This window comes from Neofelis nebulosa, chromosome 3 (genome assembly GCF_028018385.1).
Source record: "Neofelis nebulosa isolate mNeoNeb1 chromosome 3, mNeoNeb1.pri, whole genome shotgun sequence".
Classification (NCBI taxonomy): Eukaryota; Metazoa; Chordata; class Mammalia; order Carnivora; family Felidae; genus Neofelis; species Neofelis nebulosa.
In genome coordinates, this window is record NC_080784.1 from 33,747,161 (window position 1) to 33,763,017 (window position 15,857).

At 39.4% G+C, this 15,857-nt stretch overlaps 1 protein-coding gene across 1 annotated transcript in view; it reads left to right on the top strand.

Annotated features, from left to right (window-relative positions):
- Positions 1-12,002, top strand: part of LOC131507961 (MAPK-interacting and spindle-stabilizing protein-like) — a 46,314-nt gene extending 34,312 nt beyond the window's left edge. The window contains exon 3 of the mRNA XM_058723299.1: positions 11,533-12,002. The gene's annotated coding sequence lies outside the window, so the exon portion shown is untranslated. The remainder of the gene's footprint in view (positions 1-11,532) is intronic.
- Positions 12,003-15,857: the final 3,855 nt, after the last annotated feature.

Sequence of the window (15,857 nt, forward strand, 5' to 3'; positions counted from 1 at the left end):
CGATCTTTCTGGATGCCTAAGTGTCAATGCACTCCTGCCTTCCATACATACTCATGTATACATGAGTATGTATACGCAGCATACATACTCACACCTCTTCAGATGAGACATCGTAAAAGGCTCGCTCGGGTTAATGGCTAGGATCTCAAGCTGCTATGCATTCTCCTCCCTCAAGTCTATAGGTGGCTTCTCATGATCTGATGACCTTCTGTGGACCAGAGAACCACGTACCCGTGACAGATCCCAGGGAAGGGCTCCAGCTCCATGGAGGACAGCAAGGGTCATCGCTTGCTGTCCATCGCTTGCTGAATAGAAGGTCCAAACACATCTGCCTATTGCATTTTGGTATCAAAGCGGCCACGGAAGACAGCACCGAAGAAAACAATGGTTTTACTTACATAGAAGGGGGACAGAGCAAGATTAGGTTCAATAGCGTGCCAGCAGCTCTCTCCCGGCAGTGACACAGGGCAGTTGGGCTATGCTCACCCCTCCTGTGCTGCAGTTGAGCAAACTCTGTTCCTTTCTCGTGGAGGACAGATATAACAATGGGGTTGGCCAGGAGCCATTTGACACACAAGCTTTAAGCAGAGACAAAAGAGTACTTATTGAATCTGAAACAAGAGAAGATATTCTCACACAGGGTGATAAGCCTGCCCAGACCATGTGGGCTCTTTATCTCTTGGTGTTCCAGGCCCAAGGCCTGTTCCTATGCAACAGATGGGGGGGTAGAAAGACTGCACGCACGAGGCTGCCTTCCCCAACACTAATAACACAAAGAACACAGGCTTGTATACCCTCCTAAAGATGCACATTGAAATGGTAGACTAGGTCAAGGACAACTGCAATAAAATCCTTGTTTGGAAAAGAAAGGAATTGTAAACGCCAGCCAACAGTGCTCCATAGCATTGATTAATTCTTGCAGGGCCAATTGTGAAGGCTCCTGGCCTTAGCAGTAGAGTGACTTTTAGTGCAGACCTCTGGGACGAACTCTCTTTCCATCCCCTAGTTTTATAGTGAAGTAGATACCCAGACAGTCTGGCACAGACCCTTAAAGTCTGGGTCACATGGACAGCCTGTTTCTTGCCGGTGCAGGACATGCTGGGCCCCTCTTCAAGGGAAACAGACGAAAGTCTAATTGAATCATTCCATCTGGGTCAAAGCCCAGGGCCTTGCATTGATACACAGTCTTTTCCACGGTGTGTCGGAGGCTTTCTCATCTGGCTAGGAAGTAGCACCTGCCATTCCTCTCCCATCTCAGTGGCTAGAACTTTCTGTGTGGACACAACTGGCTGCAAGAGAACAGGATACGTAGACCTGAGCTAAGTAGCTCTGTCCTCACCTAAAACTTAGGAGTTCTTTTTTTTTTTTTATTAAAAAAAATTTTTTTTAACGTTTATTTATTTTTGAGACAGAGAGAGACAGAGCATGAACGGGGGAGGGTCAGAGAGAGGGAGACACAGAATCTGAAACAGGCTCCAGGCTCTGAGCTGTCAGCACAGAGCACGATGCAGGGCTCGAACTCACGGACCGCGAGATCGTGACCTGAGCCGAAGTCGGCCGCTTAACCGACTGAGCCACCCAGGCGCCCCAAAAACTTAGGAGTTCTGTTACTAAAGAACTAAAGAACGTAAATGAAGGATACTTGTGAGCAATTCGTCTATCACGGCCACACGCATGATGTCTCTCTTCCACACCACACTGGTCCAGTCATGGAACTCAGCTTCATGACTACACACACACACACACACACACACACACACACACACACTTCTAGAAAGCTTTTGTTGGTGATAACAGACTACTCAGTTTGGGAGGAGAGATGGTGTCTATGTCACAAATGATGAAAATTATAATAAACACACCTTCTTATTCTTTAAAGAGCCTCATCCCTTTCACTCTGTTCCTCAGCCCCGCCTTCTGCTTTTCTTTACTTTGCCTGCTCTGTACTTCAGATTTGCTCCTCAGCCTTATTGCTGGGTACTTTAGATTCCTTTCTGTGTACTTGGCTATTCTAATTGCCCTGACAGTCTCATTTCCACCCAAATGACAGTGCTAAGGGATTTTGCTAAAGAAAGACAGTTCTTAAAAAAACAAAACAAAACAAACAAAAAAAAAGAAAGACAGTTCTTTAAAAGGAATTCAAGGGTCCAGAGTTAAAATTATGATTTTGTGTAGGGTAGAGAAGAGAGTGGAAAGAAAAAAGAAAAATGTAAAGTATGTAAAATACATATAATTGCATAGTGAGACTATGGAAATTTTATTTTTCTGTTATTTTATGAATATTATTATAGAAAAGATTTGTAATGTAAAACATGGATTATGTTAAATAGTTATATTAAAGAATCAATAATGTTTTCCTGAAAATTGGTAAACATGTTGCATAATTTTTTTTTTTTGAGAGAGAGGGCACAAGTAAGTGAGGAGCAGAGAGAGAAAGAATCGTGTGAGGGGCAGAGAGCACAGAGAGGGGGAGAGAGAGAGAGAGAGAGAGAGAAGCAGGGCTCACCCAATGTGGGACTCAAACTGACAAACCTGAGATCCTGACCTGAGCGGAAGTCAAATGCTTAATTAACAACTGAGCCACCCAGGTGCCCTGTTGCATAAATTATATTCAGCCCAGCCTCCTATTTGCATTTCTATAGGTAAAAAAAAGAAAGAGGAGAGATTGCATAATAATAGCTACCATTTATTGAGTGCTTACGATGTTGGTAGGCAATTTACTACATACTGTATATGAATTAACCAATTGAATACTTATTACAACCCTATAAAGTAAGTACTATTTTCATTATTTCCATTTAATAGATAAAAAAGCACAGAGAGGGGGTGCCTGGGTGGCGCAGTCGGTTAAGCGTCCGACTTCAGCCAGGTCACGATCTCGCGGTCCGTGAGTTCGAGCCCCGCGTCGGGCTCTGGGCTGATGGCTCGGAGCCTGGAGCCTGTTTCCGATTCTGTGTCTCCCTCTCTCTCTGCCCCTCCCCCGTTCATGCTCTGTCTCTCTCTGTCCCAAAAATAAATAAAAAATGTTAAAAAAAAAAAAAAAAAACTTAAGTAACAATAAGATTTAAAAAAAAAAAAAAAAAAAAAGCACAGAGAGGTTAAGTTACTTGTGCAAGCTCACACAATAATATTCCGAACACTTGGAGTGCTTATTATATGCACTGTTCTATGAACTATACACATATTCATACTATCTAATTCTCACCTGGACCCTATGCGACAGGCATCACGATCTTCATTCACAGATGAGTAAACTGAGGGCCAGAAAGTTTTTGTAACTTTGCCCAAGGTTACACAACTAATAGGTGGCAAAGAGTTTGAATCTGGACAGTCTGGGTCCAGGTCCACGCTCCTAAACTTTGCACCCTTAAACATTAATATTCAGGGGCGCCTGGGTGGCTCGGTTGGTTGAGCCTCCGACTTCGGCTCGGGTCATGATCTCATGGTCCGTGAGTTCGAGCCCCGTGTCGAGCTCTGTGCTGACAGCTCAGAGCCTGGAGCCTGTTTCAGATTCTGCGTCTCCCTCTCTCTCTGCTCCTCCCCTGTTCATGCTCTGTCTCTCTCTGTCTCAAAAATAAATACACGTTAAAAAAAAAATAACAAAAAAACATTAATATTCACCACGTAAGCTTGTATCTTAAAGCTAACGAGTTTACCCTCTCAAACAAAAGGGTCCTTGCAGAGATTGCCTTTAGAATACCGAAGTCGGGGATGTAAAGCCTGGCGAAGCGTCTGACTGCTGGGTCACCTTGTGGGTTAGTAAGGTCTGTGCAATACTGCGGAATCTAGTTGGGTGCTTCCATTCACAGCAGGGCGAGAAGACTCCTACGAAGGCAGGGTTTGAATTACAGCAACCTAAAAACGAAGTGAGACCCTCGCCTGGAAAGTAAACATCAGAATGCTTATTCAAAAAGCAAAGCCTGGATTTGTTAGGCTCTCTCGAGAGATGCCATCATTATTAAAGGCCTTATACCAGCTGGCTTCCTGTGCTCGGCAAAGCCTAATGATGCTGACAGGTCACATAAGCTTGCACTAATGGGCTTGTGTTTTATTTATTCAGGTGCCGATTTGACATTTCCCAGCCCCGATGAATCTATGGATTTGGAAATAACCGGGTCCTCTCCATATATACTGTGATGTTATCTCCCCCAATGAAGGAAATGGGAAACAGGAAAGGCCTAGATTCCCTGCAGATAGCTCTTATGGTTTACAATGAGAATTCCAATACTACGAAAAGCACTAGGCAAAATCTAAAACACAAATCATTGGTGTTTAACGTGATATATTGTGGAGAAATTTCTGGCACTGGAAGTCTTTCTTTAAGCAACACTTCCACACAGCGCCAACTAAATAATGGAACAACATCTGGACGCCTTCTAAATCGAGTATGAAATTATGTATGTCTCCCATGACACAGATGAGCCCAAAAGGCAACATTTCCTAAAATAAAAAAAATGGAGGGCAAATTAAGTAGTGGCTAAGGGAGACTCTTGTGCTTTTTTCCTTTTATATTTTAAAATAACTTTTATTAGTGAAGTAAAACGAATATACAGAAGAGTGAGCAAATCGTGGATGTTTATCTTGGCACATTTTTACACGCACCTATGCAGCCACCACTTGGACCCAAAAAGCGAATGCCACCATGGTCTCAGAGTCCTTGTGTCCTCTTTAAGCCCCTGCCTTCCAAATTAATCACCATCTTGACTTATTTTTTTAATTTAAATTTAATTTAAATTATTTTATTAAAAAAATAAATTATTTTATTTTATTATTTATTTATTTTGAGAGAGACAGAGATTGAACATGTATGCGAGCAGGGAAGGGGCAGAGACAGAGGGAGAGAGAGAATCCCAGGCAGGCTCCACCCTCACAACTGTGAGATCACGACCTGAGCCGATATCAAGAGTTGGATGCTTAACTGACTGAGCCACCCAGGTGCCCCTAGTTTTTATTTTAGATTCTAGCACAGGCACATAAACCATATAAAATATATGTAAAATATTAAAAAAATAATCATAAGGCAAAACTTGTAATTATCACACCCGTCAAGGGATAAAAGTTGACACAGTATCCTACCACATGCCCCGTCCCTCTAGCAGGAAGACAGATGCTTATTCAGGTAATATAAAAATCATTTCCTGGTGCTATAGTTTTCCTAACCCATTGTGTATCCTTAAACAAAGAAAGTTTAGTTCTGTTTGTTTTTTTTTTTTTAAATATGATATTTAAGGGGTGGATACCTAGCTTAGTCAGTAGAGTATGCAACTCTTGATCTTGAGGTTGTAAGTTCAAGCCCCACACTGGGTGTAGAGATTACTTAAAAATAATATCATTTTTTAAATCTTTATTGATTTTTGAGAGGGAAAGAGAGAGAGAGAGAGAGAACTAGGGAGGGGCAGAGAGAAAGGGAGACACAATCTGAGGCAGGCTCCAGGCTCTGAGCTGTCAGAGCCTGATTTGGGGATTGAACTCAAGAACCCTGAGATCATGACCTGAGTCTAAGTTGGACGCTTAACCCACAGCCACCCAGGCACCCCTAAAAATAATATCTTTAAAAAATGTTATTTTTAATCTGAATGTAACTTTTTTTTTCAACTTTTTTTTTTTTTTTTTTTTTTTTTTTAATTTTTGGGACAGAGAGAGACATAGCATGAACGGGGGAGGGGCAGAGAGAGAGGGAGACACAGAATCGGAAGCAGGCTCCAGGCTCCGAGCCATCAGCCCAGAGCCCGACGCGGGGCTCGAACTCACGGACCGCGAGATCGTGACCTGGCTGAAGTCGGACGCTTAACCGACTGCGCCACCCAGGCGCCCCTGAATGTAACTTTTAATCTGAAGTTCCCGCTGTATCATCATATTTTATTTGTGCATTGTATTTGTTGAAGAAACCGGGTCTTTATCCTGATGGTGTTTCCCATTATCAGGTAATAATGACCACAAATTTCAAACCTGATCATTTCAAATATGACCAAACCCGTAACTCCAAATGGCAATTTATAGGCAATACAAAAGGTGTAGTGACTTCTTAAAATAGTTGCGTAGATGCGCTCAACATATCCAGTATAGCTTCCACAGGAAATCAGGAGAAATGTTTGGTTTTTTTTCCTTTAAAAAAAAAACAGTTAAGGGGCGCCTGGGTGGCGCAGTCGGTTAAGCGTCCGACTTCAGCCAGGTCACGATCTCGCGGTCTGTGAGTTCGAGCCCCGCGTCAGGCTCTGGGCTGATGGCTCGGAGCCTGGAGCCTGTTTCCGATTCTGTGTCTCCCTCTCTCTCTGACCCTCCCCCGTTCATGCTCTGTCTCTCTCTGTCCCAAAAAACAAACAAACAAAAAAAAAAAACAGTTAAAAACAATGAGTTAATTCCCTATCATCCTTCAGAGGTAGCCAAATTCTTAAAACATTATTACAAACTCATGTATTTAACTTGCACTTTCTACTAGGGTGACAGTAATTACTTTGGAATCCGAGAAACCATGCTGACATATTTAAAAATATAAACTATGGTTTTCATTGTTTTTCTTTAGTGAATTTTTTTCAGAGAGATAAATTTTCTTATTCATGGACCATTTAAAATATTTTACACTTTTTATCCTTACTGCTATTCACCCTGTCCACCTTTGGCGCGTGGAAGCTTCTTCAAGTTGCATTTGTGTCTTTTTGATAATACTCCAGTACTCTCTGATAGCCTACTCACTATGAGAAGATACACTATGCTTGTTTGTATATTTCTTGCCCAAGTCCTGGAATTAACAATTTCTTCAAGAAGCTTTGGCTTCCTTTAATGGAAAATGATATTTCAAGATCACACCCTGTAGGCTAAGGGTGTGCATTGAGAATGGACTATAGATATAGAATATAAAACAGAGGAGACAACATTGTCATATGTGATAAGGGATTAATATCCAAAATACGGAAGGAACTCTACAATTAAAATACAACAACAAAAACAAATAGCCAGATTAAAAAAATGGACAAAGGACTTGAGTAGACATTTCTCCAAAGAAGACATACAAATTGTTAATAATCATATGAAAAAGATGCTCAATGTCATTGATAATTAGAAAAATACAGATCAAAACTACATTGAGATATTACCTCATATCCATCAGAATGGCCACTATCAAAAGAATAGAAAACAAAAAATGTTGGTAAGGATGTGAAGAAATTAGAACACTTGTGCACTGTTGATAGGACTATAAAGTGATGTGGCCACATGGAAAACAGTATGGAAAGTCCTCAGAAAATTAAAAATAGAATTGCCATAAGATCCAGCAGTCCACCTTCTGAGCATATACTCAAAAGAATCTAACACAGACTTTCAACAAGGGATCTGCACACTTGGGTTCACCGCAGCCTTATTCACAATAGTCAATAGGGAGAAGCAACCAAAATGTCCACCAACAAATGAATGGATGAAGAAAATGTGGTGCACACAATGGAATATTAGGCAGTTTTTAAAAATAAGGAAATCTTGTCACATGCTACAGCATGGATGAAACTCTAGATTAGGCCAAGTGAAATAAGCCAGTTGCAAAAGGACAAATACTGTATGATTTCACTCATGCTAAGTATCTAAAATAGTTAAAAATTACAGAAACAGAAAGTAGAAGGGTGACTGACAGGGCCTGGGGAAATGTGAAGGGTTTATTAGTGTTTAGTAGGTATAGAGTTTCAGTGTTGCAAGATGTAAAAGTTCTAGAGATCTGTTGCACAACCTGTAAATATACATAACATTACTGAACTGTAGACTTAAAAATGGTTAAGATAGTAAATGCAATGTTATGTGTTCTTATCACAATACAATTTTTTTTACAAGATCTTAAATCAATAAGCTAATGTTCTATTTTAAGAAACCTGAAAACAAGAGCAAACTAAATTCAAAGTAGGCACATGGAAAGACATAATAAAAGAGTATAAATAAATGAAATAGAGAATAGAAAGATCGAGGTGTCTGGATGGCTCAGTCGGTAGAGCATGTGACTTACCATCTCAGTGTTGTGAGTTCAAGCTCCACATTGGGTTGGAGCCTACTAAAAAAACGAGAGAGAGAATAGAAGGACAATGAAGAAAGGCAATGAAACAAAGGCTGTTTTTCCTGTCTTTAAAAAATATTTTTAACGTTTATTTATTTTGAGAGAGAGAGAGAGAGCGCGCGTGCACACACACACACACACACACACACACACACACACGTGGGGGAGGGGCAGAGAGACAGAATCCCAAGCAGGCCCCACACCATCAACACAGAGCCCAACGTGGGGCTCGAACTAACGAACTGTGAGATCATGACCCGAGCCAAAATCAAGTCAGACGCTTAACTGACTGAGCCACCCAGGCCACAACAGGGGCATCGGGGTGGCTCAGTCAGTTGAGCCACCGACTTGATTTTGACTCAGGTCATGATCCCAGGGTCATGGGATCAAGCCCTGTCTCGGGCTCCAGGCTCTGCGTGGAGCCTGCCTAAGATTCTCTCTTTCTCCCTTTCTCTGCCCCACTCCCCTGCTCGTGCTCCCTCTTTCTCTAACAAAAAAGAACAACAAAAATAAATAAATAAAAGAAAAACAAAGTTGATGACCTTTTTAGCTATACTGAGCAAGAAAAAAAGAGAAAAGAGTCAAATATTAATTTCAGAAATGAAAGAAGGGTCATTACTTTTGAGTTTATAGGAATAAAAAGGAATACGAATGAATTCCAAGAACAAAAGTATGATAATGAATTAGATCATCTAAGTGAAAGGAAAACTCCCAGAAAGACACAAACTACTAAAACTGACCCAAAAGGATATACAAAATCTGAATAGAACTCTAACAAGTAGAGCAATTCAATTAGTAAAGGCCAGGTCAAGATGGTTTCACCAGCAAAACTACCAGATGTATAAAGAAAAGCTAACACTAATACTTGACAAATTTTCTCCCAAAACGAAGAGGTAATACCTCTCAACTCCTTTTGTGATGTCGGTATTACCTGACACCAAAAGACGTCATAAGCAAAGAGAACTCCACACCAATATCCTTTATGAATGTATATGCAAAAATCCTCAACAAAATACTAGCAAACTTGAATCCAACAACATAAAAATGATTATACATCGTGATTAAATAGGATTTATCTCAGGACTGCAAGGTTGGCTCAACATATGAAAATGAATCTGTATCATAATTCAAATTGACAGCATAAAACACAAAATGGCATGATAGTCTCAACAGATGCAGAAAAAGTCTTCAACGATATCTAACATCCTTCATGATATAAACAATCAATGAACTAGGAATATAAGAGTGTATCCTCAACTTGATGAAAGACTTCTATGAATAGACCACAGCTAACATCGTAATGTTGAAGAACTGACTGATTTCTCCCTAAGATCAGGGACACGATGAGAATGTCTACTCTATTTTTTTCCAACATTGTAATGAAGGTTCTAGCCAGGATAATTAGACAGGAAAAAGAAATAAAAGGCTTATCCCCCCCCCGCCAACCCATTTTTGCTGAAAAGTAATTGACATACATCACTGTATTAGTTTAAGGCATACAGCATGATAGTCTGATTTACATATACTGTGAACTAATTACTACAGTAGGTTCATCTAAAATCTATCTTCTTGGATAGATACAATAAAAGGGAAAAAAAAGAAGAAAAATGAAAAAAAAATCTCATAATGAGAACTCTTAGAATTTATTCTTTTAACAGCTTTTCTATACATCACACAGCAGTGTTAGCTGTCGTCATCATGTTGTACATTACATCCCTAGTACTCATTTATCTTATCATTGGAAATTATATCTTCTGACCAACTTCTTCTATTTCCTTCTCTTCTCACCCTCTGCCTCTGGTAATCACAAGTCTGATCTTTTTCTATGATTTTTTTTTTTTCCTTATAAAAGACATCTTGATTAGAAAGGAAGAAGTATAATGATCTCTATTTCCAGATTGTTACATGGAAACTCCTAAAGAATCCACAAAACTCTATTGAAAGCAATAAATGGATTCAACAGGGTTTCGGGACACAAGATCAATACACAAAAATCAACTGTATTTCTACATACTAGCAATGAACAATCCAAACATAAAAATAAGAAAACAATTCTATTTATAATAACATCAATATAATAAAATATTTAGAAATAAACTTATAAAAAGAAGTACAAAGCTTTTGCTAAAAACTAAAAACCACTGTTGAAAGATGTTAAAGACATAAATGATAAGATATTCCACGTTCATGAATCAGAAGACTTAAAACTGTTAAATGGCAATACCACTCAAACTGATCTACAGATTCAATCCGATCACTATTCAAATGCCAATTGCCCTGTTTACAGAAATTGAAAAACTGATCCTAAAACTCATATAGAAATGCAACAGATCCAGAATAGTCAACAATCTCAGAAAAGAAGAAAAAAGTTGGAAGACTCATGTTTCCTGATTTGAAAACTAGAGTACAAAGCTACAGTAAATAAGACAGCATAATCCTGATATAAGAATAGACTTACAGATGGGCGCCTGGGTGGCTCAGTCGGTTGAGCGTCTGACTTCAGCCCAGGTCAGGATCTCACAGTTCATGAGTTCCAACCCCGCGTTGGGCGCTGTGCTGACAACTGCTGACAGCCTGGAGGCTGTTTCAGGTTTGTGTGTCTCCCTCTCTCTGCCTCTTCCCCACTCATGCTCTGTCTTTATTTCTCAGAAATGAATAAACACTAAAAAAAAAAAAAAAAAAAAAAGAATAGACTTATAGCTCAGTGGAACAGAATCAAGAATCCAGAAATAAAACCTAATATTTACAGTGGGGGCGCCTAGGTGGCTCAGTCGGTTAAGTGTCCGACTTCAGCTCAGGTCATGATCTCACCGTCCGTGAGTTCGGGCCCTGCATCGGCTCTGTGCTGACAGCTCAGAGCCTGGAGCCTGTTTCTGATTCTGTGTCTCCCTCTCTCTCTGCCCCTCCCCTGCTCACGCTCTGTCTCTGTCTCTGAAAAATGAATAAACCTTAAAAAAAATAAATTTAATATTCACGGTCAATTGATTTTCAACAAGAGTGTCAAGAAACTACACTGGGGGAAAGAATAGTCTTTACAACGTATGGTGCTGGGACAACCAGATAGCATGAAAAAGAATGAAGTTAGACTCCTATCTTATACCATATACAAAATTAACTCAAAATGGATCCTAAAACAAAATGTGAAAGCTAAAATATAAAACTCTTAAGAGAAAGCATGGGAGTAAGTATTCGTGACTGTGTCAGGCAGTGGTTTCTTAGATAAGACTCTAAAACCACGAGTGGTAGCATAAAAAGTAGATAAATTGAACTTTATCAAAAATAAAAATTTTGTGCATCAAAGGACACTATCAACAAAGCAAAAAGGCAACTCAGTGCTTTGAGATGATCTCCAATGGTAACCTCCTCGAAAAGATATAGACCTTAGTGGGGAGATGCCTGGGAATTCTCCTTCCTACCCTTCCCTGTTACTCAAATGTAGCCTCAACACTTTCCATTTTGTGCACTTTCTCTCCAACATGGGACATGTTTCTTTCCAACAGGAAATGTCCCTCCTGGCACCGAGGGACAAAAATCACCAACTGTGGAAAACCTGATTCTTGATCAGTGAAACTTTCAAGGACAGATCTTGATCAAAAGGGAGAAATGTGAAAATAAGTCAAGGAAACCTCATTTATCATGAAGTTGGGGAGCCCTGAAGGGGCAGTTCTCACGCATACACATTTGTCGCAGTCTAATAGCCAGCAGGAAGAAGGAAGATCCCTCCCTGTCCCAGAAACAATGCACTAACCACAACTTACAGCCAATAAGAAATCACCAGGACTCACGTTCTTTTCGGTGAATTTTTGTTCAAAACAACTCTCCTCAATTTCCTCTTAAAACCTAGTAAAAGTTGACTTTCCCTTTGTCTCTTCAGACTCCTCTATGTTTTCCCCATAGTTTGATTTTCTCAAATTGTGCTTTCTCAGCTATTCTCAAATAAACTCATTTTGCTAATAAAATAACTGGCTAATTTGTCTTTTTTAAAGTTTATTTATTTATATGGAGAGAGAGAGAGAGAGAGCAGAAGAGGGGCAGAAAGAGAGGGAGAGAGAGAGAATCCCAAGCAAGCTCCATGCTATCAGCAAAGAACCAAATGTGGGGCTCAGTCCCACCGACCATGAGATCATGACCTGAGCTGAGATCAGGACGCTTATCTGACTGAGGTACCCTGTGACCCGCTAATTTGTATTTTTAGGTTGACGGTTTAATTTCTTGATTCTATAGGTTTAAGTCTTTTGCCAAATTTTGATAAGTTTCATCTATTATTTCTCTGAGCACCTTTCTACCTTTGCCTTCTTTCTCCTCTCATTCAGGAAGTCTAATGACATAAATGTTAGATTTTTTTTTAAAGTTTACTAATTTTTGAGAAAAAGAGAGAGAGAGTACATGTAAGCAGGGGAGGGGCAGAGAGAGAGGGAGAGAGAGAGTATCCCAAGTAGGCTCCATGCTGTCAACCCAATGTGGGGCTCGATCTCACCAACCATGAGATCATGACCTGAGCTGAAATCAAGAGTCAGACGTTTAACTGACTGAGCCACCCAGGCGCTCCCTAAATGTTAGATTTTTGTTTTATTCCCACAGGTCCCTTCGGCTCTGTTCATTTCCATTCTGTTTCTCTCTGTGGTTTTAACTTGGTTAATTTCTATTTTTATGTCTAAGATCTCGTTCACTATTTCCTCTGTCTCCTCCAATCCCTTGAGTCCATCCAGTGAATTCTTTATTTTGGTTGTTCTGAAATTTCCATTTGATTCTTTGTTTATTTCTTTGGCACAAATTTCCATTTTTTTTCCAGTTGTTTTGAGTCTGTTGTTCATAATTGCTCATTTAGGTGTTTGTTTTTTTTTTTAATCATATGTGCTTTAAAATCTTCGCTGGATAATTCTATTACTTTTGTCATCTCAGTATTGGTATCTGTTGATTGTCTTTTTTTCATTTACTTTGAGATCTTTCTGACCTTACGTATAAGAAGTGATTTTTCAATTAAAACATGGATATTTTAGGTATTATGTTATGAGATTCTGGATCTTATTAAACCTTCTGTTTTAGTAGGCTTCTTCTGGCACCTGTCTGGCTAGGGAGGAAGGGAGATGTCAACTTGTTACTACCAGATGGTAGAAGCCAAGATTCCTCACTTAGCCTGAATAGATGTTGAATAGTAGGCATCCTTGCTTTATTCCTTGTCTTACTGGGCAAGGATCTACTCTTTCATCATTAAGCATATGTTAGCGGTAGGTTTTCATAGATGTCTTTCATCAAGGACCAGTTGAAGAAGTTCCTTTCTATTCTTAATTTGCTGAGGGTTCTAAATAAGGAATAAATGTATCTTGCTGAGCGTTTTTCTGCTTCCATTAAGAAAACAATCCAATTTTCTTTTGCAGTTTGTTAGTATGGTGAATCACATGGATTGATTTTGTCATCGATTAATTTTTAAATGTAAAACCAACTTTGCATTCCTGGAATAAATCCCACCTGGTTGTGATATAGTCTACTTTTATAAGGCTGTTCAGTTTGATTTGCTAAAGTTTTATTAGGAATGTTTGCATTTTTGTTCATGAGAGATATTTGTCTCTGAGGGTTTTGTTTTGTTTTTTTTTTTTTTGGTTTGTTTTAATGTCATTGGTTTTGGTTAGTGCTGGTCTCATAGAATGAACTGGGAAGTAGTTGACCTGCTTCAATTTTTGAGAAATATTTTTGTAGAATTAGCATTTACTCTTTAGATATTGGTAGAATTCATCATTAAAGCCATCTGGTCTTACAGTTTTCTTTGCGGGTATGTTTTTTAACGTACAAATTCATTTTCTCCAATAGATATACAGCGACTCAGTAATCTATTTCCTCTTGAGTGAGCTTTGGTAATTTATGTTTTTCAATAAATTTATCAACTGTGCCTAATTTTCAAATTTATCTGCGTACAGTTATCCATAACATTGGCTTGTCGGAATTTTAATATATGTAAAATCTATAATGATGTCATCTTTCATATCTGATATTGATCATTTCTCTCTCTCTTTCTACTAAGCCTCAAACTCAACATTATTGACATTTTGAACTGGATAATTTTGCTGTGGGGGCTTTCCTGTAGGGTGTTTAGCAGCATTCCTGGCCTTTACCTCTTAGATACCAGCAACACTGAGTTGTGGAACTCTGTAATATGTATAGACATTTCGAATGTCCCCTGGTGCGCAAAATCACCTCCAAAGGAGAATTGCTGGGTTAGAAGTCTATTGCTTTTACTGATCTTTGAGAAATACTAGTTTCTTTTTAATGTTTATTTTTAAGAGAGAGACAGAGACAGAGAGAGAGACAGAGACAGAGAGACAGAGGAGATGCTCAGAGAGAGCTGGAGACATAGAATGAAGCAGACTCCAGGCTCTGAGCTGTCAGCACAGAGCCCACAGCAGAGCTCGAACCCACAGACTGCAAGACCATGACCTGAGCTTAACAGACTGAGCCACCCAGGTGCCCCTGGGAAATAAATACTAGTTTTTTACTTCATTGATTCACATCATTTTTTATCTTCTATGTCTCTACTTAATATGTTCACTCTCTAACCCTCTGAACGTACGGAATGCAATTATAATAAACTGTTCTCATGTCCTTGTCAGCTAATTCCGACATCTGTATAAATTCTGTGTTGACGTTAGTTGATTGATTTTCCCCCTCACTATGGGTCATATTTTCCTGTTTCTTTGCCTACTTAGTAAATTTTGATTGGATACCAAACATTGTGAATTTTTAGCTTATCTTAGGCTTGGATACACAGTAAAACCTTGGATAGTGCGTAAACTTGTTCTGTGAGTACTTCGCAAGACAAGCAAACATTTCCAATAAATTTTAATTCGATACATGAGCGATGTCTTGCAATGTGAGTAGGACGTGACACCGAATGTCACATGATCACAACTGAGCCAATGGTTCTTCTCTCTCCCTCTTGCTGCGGGATTCTGGGTGATTGTTCCAGTGCTTGGATGCTCAGTCTCAGTCCGTGGTGTTTGGCAGGACATTGGAAGGTGCTCACAAAAGGCACTAGTGTATTTTTTGTCACTTCACAGCACCTATGGACGGTCCTTTGCTTTTCCATACAAGAGTAAGCTTGGGAATGCTTTGCTTCATTCTAGATCATTGGATAGGTTCCTTGTTAAAGTTGCACGAAAAGAAAAAGATTCCATTGAGCCAATATATAGCAGGGATGCCATTAGTAATGGTGAAAGTCATCCTACACTATAACCCCCCTCTCTCGTCTCCCTCACACCAGCCACGAAGGTTTTCAAAGGTAAGTGCGGGTTAATTTGTTTATTTTTCTTGATATTTTGTATTTTTTTTTATTATTTCATATTGTATTACAGTATTGTTAGCATTTTGGGGTTGGATATTTGAATATTGAATATTTAGGGGTGGTGGAATGAATCTTCTGAGTTTCCATGATTTCTTATCGGGAAATTTGCTGTGATATACAAATTTGCTTTGGACTACATGCATGTTTCCAGAACGAATTATGCTCACAAGCCAAGGTTTTACTGTATTTGCATTTCTATACAAATTCTTGGGTTTTGGTCTGGTATACAGTTATGTATGTTCCACGGACACAGTTTGATTCTTTTGGTTCTTGCTTATTGGGTAGGACCAGCGCAGGGTTTAATCTGGAGCTAGTCATTTTCCACTATGAGAGCAAGATTCTTATGAATGCACCGCCTAAAGCCTCATGAATTATGAGGTGTTCCTGACTGGCTGTTAGTCCTATGCACTACTCTGAATGCTGTGAGGACTGTTCCCTTTAATCATCTCATGCCATTCTTTCCTCAGCCTGGGTAGTTTTCTCACATAT